This window comes from Rhipicephalus microplus, unplaced genomic scaffold (genome assembly GCF_043290135.1).
Source record: "Rhipicephalus microplus isolate Deutch F79 unplaced genomic scaffold, USDA_Rmic scaffold_12, whole genome shotgun sequence".
NCBI classification, from domain to species: domain Eukaryota; kingdom Metazoa; phylum Arthropoda; class Arachnida; order Ixodida; family Ixodidae; genus Rhipicephalus; species Rhipicephalus microplus.
The window spans coordinates 44,274,913-44,290,580 of NW_027464585.1; the positions used below are offsets into that span (position 1 = coordinate 44,274,913).

The 15,668-nt window shown below is 43.6% G+C and overlaps 1 long non-coding RNA gene across 2 annotated transcripts in view; it reads right to left on the reverse strand.

Annotated features, from left to right (window-relative positions):
- LOC142783841 (uncharacterized) overlaps positions 1-15,668 on the reverse strand; it is a 108,769-nt gene that overhangs the window by 14,462 nt on the left and 78,639 nt on the right. For both annotated transcript variants that reach the window (XR_012888511.1, XR_012888512.1), the window contains exon 3: positions 15,263-15,559. This is a non-coding gene — a long non-coding RNA (uncharacterized LOC142783841). The remainder of the gene's footprint in view (positions 1-15,262; positions 15,560-15,668) is intronic.

The window sequence follows — 15,668 nt, forward strand, 5'->3', positions numbered from 1 at the left end:
TCTTCTGGAAGTCGTTGCACTAGTATCACGTTGAAATCGCAAAGTGGCGTCGCGAAAACGTTGAATAAAGCAGGAGCCGTAAAGGAAGCGTTCGCCATTTTTTTCATTCTGTTTTATTCAACGAAATTTGCAGAAGACTTGCTACATGAACTCAATAGCCAAAGCTCATATGCACTTTATGTAGAGTCAGAGTATAAATTTATGGCACTATTTCTACTTCATGAGAGTATTATACTTTGAAGTCTTTCTTTGAAACGCAAAAATGGCGGTAGTTATAGCGCGAGAACAGAACAACGACAAATAGACAAGGACACGAGTGCTCGTGTCCTTCTTGTCTCTTTGTCGTCATTCTGTTCTCGCGCTATACTATCGTTATGTCATACCAACTAGTCCAAACTGCCACACTTCTAAGTTGCAAAAATAACGTAGTACGGTTAGCACTGCATAGATGAAAAAGCCGAAGGCGAAGACGTTTCAACGCAGACGTGGTTTTTTTCGCTCCGTTAGAAATTGCTCGACACCAACAAAAATCTCGACCGTATCCAGATAGGAAGCTTCTCGGAAGCGTATGGGGACCTGCGGATTTCGGTGAGGACATTCCTTTGCCATGCCCTGCTGATCCTGCGCGACTAGTCGACTTTGAATCTGCAAGGCTGTCGTTTAGGCCTAGTGTGGCCCAGTGGCCACACTCAGCTGAAGAAGAAAACGTGCTGGTGGCAGATGTGGGCGTTTCGTCTAAGCCATCTACTGAACTATCGCACATGACCACTTCTGTGCCAACTATGCAGCAGCAACATGCAGCTGACAGTTCAACGATTTGAGGTGCAATGACCAAGGACTGTGCACTTTGTGAGGAGAGTACGAACCAATGGGAGGCCGTGTTGGTGGGCAGTGGGGACCCCATGGACGTGCAGTCTTCTGGTGGTCCCGTGATTCCCGCAAAGCGAGGTCCTCTAGTCATTGTGCATCAACAAGATGCAATCGCATCAGAGCAACCACCTAAAAAGATGAGGAGCACCCCTGATAATGCCTCCACGCTCTCCGCCTCTCAGTCTTACCCAACGCCGGCCCCTTCCCAATCCTATCGAGTTCCCATACGCCCCCTTTCATGCTACGACAAAACTTCAGTGCCCTATAAACATGTTCAAAGGGTCATTGACCATGCCCTTGAAACAAAGAGATACAAAGAGTTCGCAGCATACAGATCGACGAACACAATTACTGTGCACTTGGCATCTCTCAACGATGTGCAGAAACTATGCTCTTTAACATCTATACCGCTTTCAGAAGATCGAGAGCTGCCTGTGTAGTGCTACTTTGCATCGGGCCCTAACATACAAAAGTGTGTTGTCTATGGCATTGACCGTGAACACTCTCCTGAGAAAATATGTCGCGAATTGCACTCCCCAACGCACAAAGTTCTTGCGGCCAGATTCATGGGCAAAAGTCGTACTTGCTTAGTAACGGTGCAGGGCCCCCAATGTATTCCTGACAAATTTTACTACTATGGGTGTTTGTTGCGCCCCAAACCCTACCTTCCTCGGGCAATTTTCTGTTACCATTGCTTTTAACGAGAACACATGCAGGCATTTGCCCACAGCGTACTATTGACCCAGAAAGGCTCACACCTGAGGACCGACCACGATATCTTTGTGGCCTATGTAAATCCAATGAGCACGACATGACAAGCATAAACTGTCCGACTAAACAGAGGGTCACAGCGAGATTACGAAAGGCGACACCAAAACACAATATAGTAAGAGTTAAGAATCGCTTCGAAGTTCTTACTGAAGAGGTGGAGCCACTCACAGCAGAAGACACCCAGGGCTCCGAGACACAACTGTACTCTTCAGTGGTTAAACAAGGCAGACAGACCCAGACAATGAAACCAAACTTAGCTGAACCACTGCTTGAATCGAATGATGGCCATGATGATATTGACGCTCATATAGAAGCATTAGCCAAAGAAATTGAGAGGCTACGCAAACATAAGGAATTGGTCATTCTGAAGCGCCAGAAAACAGGCCCTGCACGCAATGAATCAATAAGTGCGCATTCCCCAGTTACGCCTGCAGCCCACACGACACTACGGGCCAACCAACCAATTTGGACAGCAGTTTTGGATCAGCTTGCTCAACTGACGGCACTCATACAGGATTGCTTGCATCATGGCTAACTGTCTGCAGCAGCTTTCACGTGACGGAATCCTTCAATGGAAATGTCGAGGCTCAAGCTCGAAGTTAGAAAAAATTAAAACTAAGCTTGAGTACAAAAAGTTACATGTATGGGCACTAATTATTCAAGAGCATAATAAGCTGTGCTTTTGCATTATTTTAATGGGTATCATAACCCGTTCATTACAGATAGGCGTGCTACAACTATGGGGTCAACTCAGGGAAAAGCTGCAGTGTAAGTGTCATCGCGTATTCCTCATACAATGATCACTATGGCCCCATGATGCAGTGAAAATCAAGAAGTTGTCGCTGTTCTGACACAACGATTGACGACTCCTGTCATACTAGTGTCTTTTTTTGCCAGACTACAGCGTACACGTCTTAATTTGGGATGGATAGTACATCTGCGTTCTACGTATCGGGGGATTCCCATCCTCGTAAGTGGAGATTTCAATGCACCACATACAGATTGGGGATACAAGCACAACTCCCAACGAGGATACCAGGTTAAAGACATAATGACTGATGCCACATTTACTCTGTTGAACCATCACGCCGTGTGTATACCTGCTCTGTACATACAACATCGGAAAAGCACGCTCCAGATCTCACTTGGTGGTTGGGTTCTGGGACGCCGCAATGGCGAGTGGAGCCGGATACCTGGGGTAGTGATCATATTCCAATAATAATTGGTTTACAAAGAAGATGCATAAGGAAAATTCGACGACGTGTAGCGATCGCGCATTGAAATAAACTTCGGGAATCGTCAATTGATAAAGTTCCCACAGAGCCCACAAAAATTCTTCCCGCTTTGCAAGAGCTGCTCCGTAGTAACACAGTCGTGACCACCGTTGATGAAGAACAACCTCAACTGGACCTCGCTCTTTTGAGACTCTGGGCGAAGCGACGCCAGGCGGAGCTGTATGCGTTGAGGAATCTGGACGCACCAGGTAGCCGTGCACATGCCAACCATATAGCAGCGAATGCGCTTCAGCACAAAAAGCAGCTTTCTCGACAGCGGTGGCATGAGTGGTGTGAAAAACTTGTATCTGGCATGGGAAACAGAGCCCTTTGGCGTACGTTCAGGTCGATGGAACGCGGTTACAAGCAACCTGAGCGAGCGTTAGGTTATCGATGCAAAGTACGCCACAAGAATTTGCAGAGCAGGCTGCAAGAGCATTTTTCCCAAAGTATGATAGCGCATCATCTATAACCTGCCCTGAAATCGACGAGCTTGAGCCAAGTACCAAATCTGATATATCCAGTCTTTTCGGCATGGCTGAACTAATAGCGGCGATTGAAACTTCTCACCAAGGAACAACGCCTGGTCCAGACGATATTCCATACGAGGTTTTCAAGAACATGGAAGGTGAAGCTCTGGATGCACTTCTGCAGGCTATTAATAAAGTATGGGACACTGGGGACATCCTATCTGATTGGAAACACTCAGTTGTCGTGCCAATTCCAAAACCCGGAAAGTCTCCGAATAGCCTGCAATCCTTGCGCCCAATTTCATTGACTGCTACTGTCTGCAAGCTTCCTGAAAAGATACTGGCCACACGTGTTTCCTGGTGGCTTAAACGACACAAGAAGTACCATCCGGCTCAAATCGGGTTCCGTTCTCATTTGGGGACTGAAGGCGGTCTTTCTATCTTGTCGGATGACATTATACAAGTTTCTCCACACAGCCATGCAGTATGCACTGTAATCGCAACGGACGTAACGAAAGCTTACGACAACATGACGTCATTTTATCCAACCTCATCGAGCTCGGATTTTCACTGCTGGTAGTACAATTTTTTTGCTGTTTTCTTCACAACCGCACATTTGCGATAAGAGTAGATGGAAAGCCTGAAGGTTGCTTCATGTCCAATAGAGGTGTCCCACAAGGATACGTTTTGGCTTCTCTCCTGTTCAACAATGCTCTAATACCTCTAGCATGGCAACTACACCGAATTCCAGACGTGAGATTTCTGATAAACGCTGATGACGTGACTTTACGGTCTGTACATAAAGATGTCTCAAGACAAGCCCAACAGCTTCAGAAAGCCCTTGATGTTCTTCAGAGCTAGACTCGAAACGCAGGGTTAGACATGTCCACCCAAAAATCATGCTACGTTCAGGTAGCTAGCAAAGCAGGACGCAGAAAAATCAAGCAGTGGCCCTTTACATTTACACTAAGTGCAGTGACCATTCCTGAGGCTTCGGAGGTCCGCATACTAGGTCTTGATATTCACCGGTCTGGCAGTGGAAAGCACTGGCTTCGAAAAGTCAGACAGAGTTCCACAAAAACACTTCATCTGATTCGTCACATCGCATCGAAAGCAGCGCGAGCTCCTACACATGTAGCTCGACAGCTCGTCCGCACAGTTCTGCAGCCAAGAATTTTATACCAGGCACAATTTCAACGGTGAACTTTGGACCAGTTGGCACAGTTGGAGACTATTAACCGTGATGCTATGCGCACAATAGTAGCGTTACCTTGCAACCTTCCCATACCAACTTTACAGGAGCACGCCCAGGTTAACACAATTGCAGAGCTGCATAGTTACGCAAAGAGAAAAAGCTCGTGAAATTGAAAGGCAACTTGTACCGGTTGTCGCTGCGTTGCATGCTCACTTTCAACGTGGCTCTCGCATTGACAACCAGCCCGAGTCTATGCCTCCCTGGGAATACACCACCATCACATCTAATAAAACAACAGTCACGGCGTTCCGATATATCATCTACAATAGGCGAACGCTCCATCATCGAGGCCGCATGCGCTAATACCTGCATAGTATATACTGATGCTGCTATCCTACAAGACGGCGGAAGGACATCATTCATGAGTACTACACATACGTTTGTCAGAGGCCACCTGCGTTATCTATCTACGGAAGCCACTCCTCTTGTGATGGAGCTTCAAGCTATCCACGACGCAATCCAGGATGCTACCTCTAAGCTGCCCACAATTAGGCAGATTGACGTATACACTGATTTCTTAGGAGCTATTAAGGAGTTCAAGAAAGTACACAAGGCGATGGAGATCTGCGAGACGATTCATAAGCTGAACCATAATACGGCTACTTGCGTGAAAGTACATTGGATTCAAGGCCATGCTGTGAACCCACACAACATTGGTACAGAACAGCAGGCGCACTGCCCTCCAGACATAGACCTTCCAGCCATTATCTTTCACCTCAGCCCGTAAACTTACTCCATACCCGTAAAAATGTTCTCCGATAGGATACACGTGCTCTCATTCCACCGTGTGTCTGCTCCCCCTCTCCTTACTAGGGCGGAGGAAGTTGTGATTAGGAAGCTTCGGGCAGGGGTGGCCCTTACACCGGCCGTTTTATATCGTCAAGCAACTGGTCACATTGACGAGTTGGTGATACGTGTCCGTATTGTCCCACCCCTGCGATGCAAGCAGATACATACCACCTTTTATGGGCATGTAAAGGGTTGCAGCCAGAACGCTCCTATCACCTCGCTCAAGCCGGCCTTCGCTACAGCGACACAGCCAGTTACAACCGCTGGACGCATGAAAACAGATTCCACAAGACACTGCTTCACTTGATACACAACACCGTCCTAACAGCACACATTTAACACAAAAAATATGCCTTTAAGGCAAGTCTTCATCGCAATAAAAAAAAGATGAAAAAACCAGCTATGACTCCAGTTTCATTTGTCATTGTTCTAAAAATATTTTCCAGAACTGTTACAGGTATAACTAACTGGAAATATGCACAGAAACAGGTAGAGTTGCCGCCCTGAAAAAAAATTTCAAAACACTTTTTAGAAGTTATCTTGTGTGCTGCAGGTGTGCTGCAAGCACTCAATAACCGAAGATTGGACAGTGCTTCGTTTATGCTGAAGGCATATTGGCAAAAACTGGCCGGGCCTAAACTTTTCAGGCTTGTGCCGGGTACAGGCCATAGTAAAAAACGCCGGGCCCTTAGCCGGGCCGTGTACGGGCCGTATTGAAGACCCTGGCCCGGGATCGGGCTAGCCTGCGCATGAATTTTCTGGGCCAGGCCAGGCCCGGGCCGGAAAAATAGGCCCGTGCAGTGCTCTGGTGCCGACGTTTGAATATGTGGTTGCAAGAGTGAATCGGTCAAGGTGCAACAGCTTCCTTGATTCTACAGAAGAATCACGAGTGTCGGCACGTTAGTTTGATTTAAGTACTCTGCTGTGGACGTGACGCTAAAAATAATTGCTGATTTATTTACACAATCTCAGAAAAACCACAATGAAAAATTTAGCAGAAGTTACCCAAGTGTTATCCTCGAAACACGAGCAATAAGTGTGTAGCTGAGGACGTTTGCTGTTGTATCACCAATAACAATAACAACAACAACAATAATAATTGTATAAATAATAATAATAATAATAATAATAATAATAATAGTTATTATTATTATTATTATTATTATTATTATTATTATTATTATTATTATTAATATTATTATTATTATTATTATTATTATTATTATTATTATTATTATTATTATTATTATTATTATTATTAAAAGACATAGGTAGCCCGGCAAGCTTCTGCTGATGGCAGTTATAGCCTAGACAATCCAGGCGGCCTTCAAGCCAAGCAGAAATCGTGGCGTAGACAGGCATGAGTAAAGTTCTGGTTCAAAAGTCAGATATGCTGTGTGATATGTAGAAGCAACAGACGTCAAAAGAGTGGATGTGCCAACATGGAAGCTAAAGTTTATCGAATATGAAGGACAAGTTGCCGAGCAGAAATTTTCTTAGTCTTGTTTATGCACTAGACTGCCGCAATTGTGACAGCCAGTACAATACTGAAACGAAGCTGATAATTTCAAGAAAAAAGTTAAACAACACACATACGACGCCACTAAACGATGTGTGGCCTCGACTGCCCTCTCTGTACACGCGTAATCTACAGACCACCAAATAGATTTGTAAAACTCGTTTGTTCTGGACAAAGAAAAAACTTGCATCTTCCCACGAGGGGGTGAGGACTCGAGTAAATGCGTCACAGAATGGGGAGGGGGGTATCGCGTGATTTTCGCGTATTTAGGTAAGGTTTGGGAATGCTTAATTGTCATTTTGTCTTTATAATCCATATTTATTGAATCAAAGAAAAAGTTGTTTATTTACACAATCTCAGACAACCACAATGAAAAATTTAGCTGAAGTTACCCAAGTGTTATCCTTGAAACACGAGCAGTAAGTGTGTAGCTGAGGACGTTTGCTATTGCATCACCAACAATAATAACAATAACTTATTATTATTATTATTATTATTATTATTATTATTATTATTATTATTATTATTATTATTATTATTATTATTATTATTATTATTATTATTATTATTATTATTATTATTATTATTATTATTATTAAAAGGCGTAGGTAGCCCGGCAAGCTTCTGCTGATACCCCCAACACTCTGTAACGCATTTACTCGAGATCCCCCCGTTGGGAAGAGGCGGCGGCTTTTTTTTTTCACACACTTTTTGGCAGCTACCTCGCGCGAAGACTATATCCACTCGCTCATCCAAAACTTAATAAGGCACAGGCCCTTATTTTCAGACTACTGCATACCGACACGCACCCTAACCTGAGATCCCTTCACGCTATTTATCCTGACGTGTTCCCCAATGACGCTTGCCCCGCATGTGGGGATGTATCCACGTTGGCGCACATTCTCTGGGAGTGCAAGGCAATGTACACTAACCCCGACACTACATCGGTCAGGTGGGAGGTGGCTCTACGCAGCTCCCTCCTGGCCGACCAACTTTAAGCCGTCCAGCCGGCCCACGGAGCGGCCGATAGGCTTGGCCTAACGGTCCCGACGTGGGAGTCACCCGCTGAGCGTTCACGCGTGCCTTGCAGGGCCACAATATAGTTTCGCAACCAATCGACCTTCTACCAGCTCACTGTAGTTGCAGCTGAGAGAGAGTTTTTAAGGTTTGATCAATAGTAATGCTTATTTTAGTGAGGGCCGCGCAGAACTGTCAATTTCCATGACCTGGCCAGGTTTTTCAGAAATTCCCCGGCTTTTCCAGAAGAGTCCAAATTCCCTGACTTTTCCGGGTTGGCAGACACCATGTGTGCCATCCCTTTGTGTGCATGTTCGTACTCTAACCTGGTGTGCGCCGCTATAGGCTTTACTGATGCGAGCTAACAAAAACCTACATCATTCGAAAACTTAGAAGTACTTGTTGGTAGTCTGTTGGTACATCATTTAAGGGAAAATTCTAGATGCCTAAAACACCACAAGAATGAAGAAGGACACCCCTTGCTTGTTTGTTTTGCTTGTGACGTTTTAAGAGTCTAGAATTGTCCCTCATCCAAAAACTGCCGAACTTGTAGAGCAAAACGCCCCGCCGCGTTGGTCTAGTGGCTAAGGCACTTCGCTGCTGACCCGCAGGTTCAGGATTGAGTCCCGGCTGCGGCAACTGCATTTTTGATGGAGGCGAATGCTGTAAGCCCGTGTGCTCCGATTTGGGTGCACGTTAAAGATTTCCAGGTGGTGGAAATCAACTGTGTAATAATTAGGCGAGTATAAGTCCAAGTGAGCCTTTTGAGGGCTGAGGTGCACTGGCACCGTGACAAAGTAAGGGATGTTACGTTAAACACTACCCGTGTTTCACGTCCCGCGACAGGTGTGACCCACAAGACTCGATGCCACGGCAGCAGCGCGGTCTGCGAGAAACGCCATTCAGCAGACGACAATTTCTAGCATCCTGTTTGTACTAAGAATAGAACATCAAACGACGGAAAACCATACAATGAGAGACACTTCCGAGACGCTACATGTCCAGTGGGTGCGGATCGGTTCTTCACCTGGTTGTGCTGCATCAGTTCTGTACCGACTCGCAGAGGGTTACAGTAATTTTCTCAGCGCCTTGAAATCCTGGCAGCAAAAGCAGCATGTGCGAGTACGGTTGGACGATGTAAGCCCACGCATGTTTTTTTCCGTCCCGTCCGGCTGTGTTTTGTGTGGCAGTGCCAACTGTAAATTACGCCTGAAATGGTATGTGACCACGTCATCTGCCAGCACACACGGGCTGATGCACAACACTCCACCGTCCACCTTCGCGGTGCCGTGCACTAGTGTCATGGCCGGCCCAGCCGAACATGCAGCACCACACGCACAGTGCCCAGACAAACATACGGCAACGCATGAGTGCACAGAAAACGCCACCGGTGCTGCCAGCTGAAGATGCCACGAGTGAGCTCCGCCTTTTATCACTGGCCAGTGGTTCTATCAAATGAACTTTTGCATTATGTCTGTTTAGAACTCTAAGTATATTCACACACATTATGCACGAGCATTCATGCACCACCTCAATATTTATTAATCAGAGCCATGAGCTAGAGGAAAGGTACCATGACCTCCCACCGCAAACTGTTTCACTAGGAGTTCTTGGTTAAAATTAATCTCGTCAGTCACACATTTAAACCACTGTTAAATCGTATGTAAACGGGCAAGACCAAAAGGCATATCGCAAAGCCTTGATTATAAAAGATATTGGCGGTACAGGGCATTGACGCCATAATTAAAAAGTTCGTTTTGCACTAACGAACTCATGAGTTGGCTCACTCAGGCTCACGTCAAGCCGCGAGTCTGAGTGAGCTCGACGATTTTTGTCAACCTGTGGATACAGTCAGTGCTTCCGTGAAGATGATCTTTGCATCCACATGGAGCTGCGATGTTCTATGCGTAGTAGAAAGCGCTCAATGAGACGCTTGCCAGAGCCTGCTGGCTGACTACTGATGCCTTTGTAGCATAAGCTGGCCCATACGTTGCATACTTCCATATCTTCTCCAAAATTATAGGTTGATATTCACTCCCAAATTCATGTTGCTCACCCCATCCCAACCTTACTTGCTTTCTATGGAGGCGTATGTATTCCCATCAGAAAAAAAAATTCCCAAAAGCAGGTACAAGATGGCCAACTCATTTAAAAGTTTTAGGGAAATGATCTTCAAAAATATACTGCAATAGTATTAAAAGCACCGCGGTTAATTTGTATGGATGCATTTTTAATTACAGTGTGAAAACGATGAGGACAGAAGAGAGAAAGGATACAGACGAGAGCTGAGGACCACCTACAAGAAGGGACACCTACAGCGCTTGTTTGTGTCCATTCTATCTTCCGTCTTCGCCGTTTTCGCACTGTAACCAAAAACGTATTTTCAAAAAGCTTCGATAATATCTATGCAAAATCAGTCATGCGTGTACACAGTTATAGATGCTTATCTATGCTGAGCCACGCCATCCCTTAACTGTGGCAAACCAGTGTAAGAGTGTACTTTTCAGGGATTGCCGGCATTTTCTGAAAGAAGCTTGTTTGGGGATAGTATTTTCTAGCAGCAATTATGTGCAATGTGCACTCTCTGTACAATTTCTGTAAACAGATAATGCCTGTGAACAACTTTGCTTTTTTGTATCCAAGATTATTATTATGACAGTAATAACTCATTTCCTTAGAAAGTATTCACAGAAATGACCACCAGAGCTTGTGCGGAATATTTTTACAAAGAACTGATAGCCATATTGGCCTTTTGCGTAAATCTCCAAGCTGGCTTTCCTGCAAAGTTGTTTTTCAACCAAAAGGTCTCGTTCTCAGACTGCTTTTCCCACTCATTGTGTTGCCTAACCCCATACTCTTCTTTACAACGACAGGTGCTTCGCCCATAATTCCATTAGAGGGTTCGTTCGAGGTGGTCATTTTGTTGCGTGTGTAAGTAAGAAAAGCAGTCTAGGCACGAGAGGTTTTTTTTTTTCTTTTTGGCTGGAAAACAACCTTGCAGGAGAGCCGCCTTGCAGATTTCTGCAAATTGTTAATTTATAAAGAGTGTGCGGACACTGTTTCACCTAGTAAGCAAGCGAGATGCATCCGTTAGGAGGGCGACACCATAACTTCTCGCCCCTATACTACGATAGACTATGCTATGCTTTATGCTCTAAACTCCTCCTAAGATTGTCCTTACCCTTGCTTCCCTTTCCCACTCTCACTCTATGCGAAGCTATGCTGAGATTTGCTTGGTACATATTCACTTTGCAGAACTTTCCGCTGAAAGAGCTCTACTCAGCTGTAACCAAATTCGCGAGGCCCCCGTGGAACACGCAGCAGACTACCGCAGAGAAGGGTGGCCTTTTCAAAGATTATTGTAGAGTCTTTTGGGGCTTCTAATACAAGTACATATGCAAGGTACCAGTTAGGCTATTTTTCGTTTTTTTGGGTAGAGAACCGTGGACGAGCTAGAGCCCTGCCCTCACTAGTTACTCAGATGGTTATTTATTTTTTGATAGTGCTAGAATTTATTTATTTATTTATTTATTTATTTATTTATTTATTTATACTGCAATCCCTATTACAGATATTTTAGCAGGGTGGTTACAGATATAATTTTCACAATGTTGGCACTCAAGAATGCATAAACCAAACAAACAAACAAAAATAGAAAATAGAACGGCATGATGTGAACAATCAGGTCAAATTTGCTGCAAACAACTTTAAGGACAGCTCCATCACTTGGTTATTAGTTAGTCCATTTCACTGAGTTACTGTACGAGGGAAAAAGAAATATTTGAAGCAGTTATTTCGGGACCGACAAGGGGTTATTGTAAGTTGATGCCTTTGGCGGGTGGCGTACCCAGAACAAAAGGAAATGATATTGGAAACATCAAGCTTATAATGCCCTTTAATTATTTGGTAAAGAAATTGCAGTTCTATTAAACGATTTCTTTCGGTAACTGAAGGCTCATTGGCACGATGTAGGAGTTCAGCTATAGAGGTGCGTCCAAAGCTATTAAAGATAAAGCGGACTGCCTTCTTCTGCACGTTTTCCTATTTAGTTATGTTAGCTTTAGTGAAGGGGTCCCAAACAATCACTCCATATTCTAACACTGGGCGAATGATAGTCCTGTACGCTAGAGTACGCACCATGGAATTAGAATGTTTTAATGCTCTTCGAAGGAAAAATAGTTTTCGGTTAGCGTTGGTAATTACGGAGTCAATATGTTTAGTCCAGCTAAGGTCATTGGTAATCCAAAGGCCAAGATACTTAATGTTAGTGACGTCAGAAAGGGTGAAACTTGCGGTGGAATAATTAAATAGTAAGGGTTTTTTCTTGTGAGTTATTCGCATAAATACTGTTTTATCGAAGTTAATTGACATCTGCAATAAATCACACCACTTCACAATGTTATAGAAGGCACTATTCAGAATGATTTGATCGGTTACATTGGATATTTCGAAATATATGACACAGTCATCTGCATACAACTTGATTTTTACAGGAATTTTATTCACAATATCATTGATAAAAATTAAAAACAAAAGGGGTCCAAGAACCGTACCCTGTGGGACGCCAGAGTCAACGGTTGCCTCTTCTGAACAGAATTCGTTAAAAACAACAGATTGTTTACGGTTTATAAGGTAGTCTGCTATCCATTTTATTAGGCGCGGATTTTTAAGTGTTTTTTCTAATTTAAAAAGTAATTTCTTGTGTGAGACTTTGTCAAACGCTTTTGAAAAGTCCATAAAAATGGCGTCAGTTTGTGTCCCATTGTTAATTGAAGTTGCGAAATCGTGAATTGTCTCGACAAGTTGCGTACAGGTTGAATAGCCTTTTCTGAATCCGTGCTGGTGTTTTGTTAAGATATTATGCTTACTAAGAAACTCAGAGATATGCGCATGTATTATGTGTTCTATAAGCTTAGAGGTAGTTGACGTTAATGAAATAGGACGATAATTTGAGATAACTTGCTTTTTACCTGACTTATAAAGAGGCTTGACTCTGGCGGCCCTCCAATCATCTGGTACTCGACCTTCGTGTAGCGATTTTGAAAATAAAACATACAGATATTTGGCGATCCACTCGGCATAACGCTTTAAAAATGCGTGTGGAATGCTATCCGGTCCGGGTGTCTTTTTAACATTGAGTTTAAGTAGCATATTTAGAATGCCGTGCTCACTGATAACAACGTCAGGTATAGGTGGATAATCTGCATCGAATGAGGGAAGAACATTATTGTCAATGGTGAAAACCGATTTGAATTGTTGATTAAAGGCATTCGAAATAACCTTGCTATCATGCACATCAACTCCATCAACTACAAAAACATTACATTCAGTAGATGTAGGCTTAATACTCCGCCAAAATCTCTCAGGACACGTTTTAATGAAGTTTGGTAATGATTCACCATAATACAGCTGTTTGTCAATATGGATTTGGTGTTTTAGTTTAGTTGCAATTTCTGAAATCTGTTCGTTGATACCAGCGATATTCTCAAGACTACGACGCTTTTTTAATCGTTTTAGCTTCCTTTTGAGATGCAACGTGTCCCGAGAAATCCAGGGGTTCCTTTCTTTCTTCTTTTTAACAACACATGGAACGAAGCAATATACATTCATTCACCAAATCTTTAAATGAGTCCCAGTGGCCTTGCACATCAGCAGTACTGTTTAAAAACGAGTCGAAGTTGAGGGAGATGAAATCTATAATTGATGTATCGTCAGCTCGCAAAAAATTTCGAAAACATGACGTTTTTTATTTCCGTGCCATAAAGCAATTTGCCAGGGTCAATAGTACAGCACTGTGGTCAGAAATACCAGGAACCACTTCACAGGTGGCCGAAGACTTCATACATCCACTAACAAAAAAGAGATCTAGTACTGACTTCGAACTTCCCTGCACCCTAGTGAAATTGTGAACAACTTGTAACAAATCAAAAGTAAAAGCAACGTCCAGCATTGCTTATCCTATGATATCGTTATGCTTAGTAGTTGAAAGAGAGGTCCAATCCATATTTGGTAGGTTGAAATCCCCTGATAAAATTATGCGAGCTCCTGACTTTGCATGAGTGCACAGATATTTTTTCAATTCATTGATGACTTCAATGGACGAGGTCGGGGGTCTCTATATGAAAGCTACAATATATTGAATATTATTGTGGTACATTTTGCAGAATAAGCCTTCCACTTGAGGAATATCTGGCATCCTAATTACTTTGAGACATTTCTTAAATACAACTGCAACGCCTCCTCCCTTAATTTCGCGATCTTTTCTTAGCACACTATAACCAGGTGGAATTATTTCACTATCAAATATTGTACTATGCAACCATGTTTCTGTAAGTGTTATTAAGTCAGGATCATGAGTAAGAAGCAATTATTCTAATTCAGTTGCTTTATTTACCACACTTCGGCAATTTACATTTAGGATTCCTAATGGTTCAGATACAGGATCACGACGTCAGTTTCCCTTCTTTTGAAGTTTAAAGCGCAATTTTTCGGTTTCATTCCAACCATACAGGGTGTCATCAATGCTCAATTTGTCGTATATTAGCTTAACCTTTGCGCCATTTCTATTTTCTTCAGCCGCGCTCTTCCACAAATTTCTTCGTACTTCCCGTACCCTGCTAGGGAAGTCCTCAGAAATAGACATCGTAGTTCCCTTTAGCTTAAATGCGTTCGTTAATACAGAAGTATTTTCCCGATAATCTAGAAATTTTATGATTACTGGACGTGGCTTATTTCCAACCTTACGGACAAGCCTATGGCATCTTTCAATGACGGATGTCGTTACCTCAAGGTTTTTCTGAAAACATTCTGTTACTTCATTCAGTAGTTCCTCGTTAGATTCTCTAGCAGGTTCTTCTATTCCATATATAATTAAGTTATTTCTGCGGGATCTGTTTTCAAAATCGTCAACTTTCGATACAAGCATACAAATATGTTCATCTCGTTTTGACATAGCAATCTCGATACCTTGTACTTTACTTGTCAGGGTAGCTAAAGCAGATAACTGTGCTTCAACCCCTTCTATGCGCTGGGTTAAATCAAAAATATTTTTCTCGATTCCAAGTTGAGAGCACTTTATGGCATCAAGTGAGGCAATAATTTGTGCCTGACCATTTAACAGTTCTGACAACATCTGCTCTGTAGGACCTGGGTTTGCCTCTACATCCCCGCATCTCAACAGATCTAGCGGCACAGAACAAACAGCAGAAATTAAACCCCTTAAACGTAGTGGGCAGGGCAGCAGCACCAGAAATGGGTCATCACTACGAAAACACTGAACGCATGAATAATTACAAACCTGCAGCACGAAGCGAAAAGGGTTGAGCATCATGCCAGGAATGCTGCTGCCAAGCCCACTGGTGAAGTCCCGTTCCGCTGGCGCTCTTATAGCCGGCGATTCTCCCACGTGAGGTGACGTCACCAAAGATAGCAACCATGTTGAGTCATTGGAGCGCAGCAGACACAATCCATTCAGGGCGAAGTTATCACCCTCCGAAGATGACACGCAGCCGAAGGCCACGAGTCTGTGCGCATGCGTCGTCTGCGAAGCGTAGTAGTGCGGCCACGAAGAGGTTCCCAGCAGAACGGTGACAGCCTGCAGCACGAAGCGAAAAGGGTTGAGCATCATGCCAGGAATGCAGCTGCCAAGCCCACTGAAGTAGTACAATCTGTTTAGATTATTGTAGAGAGGAAGAAGATTATGT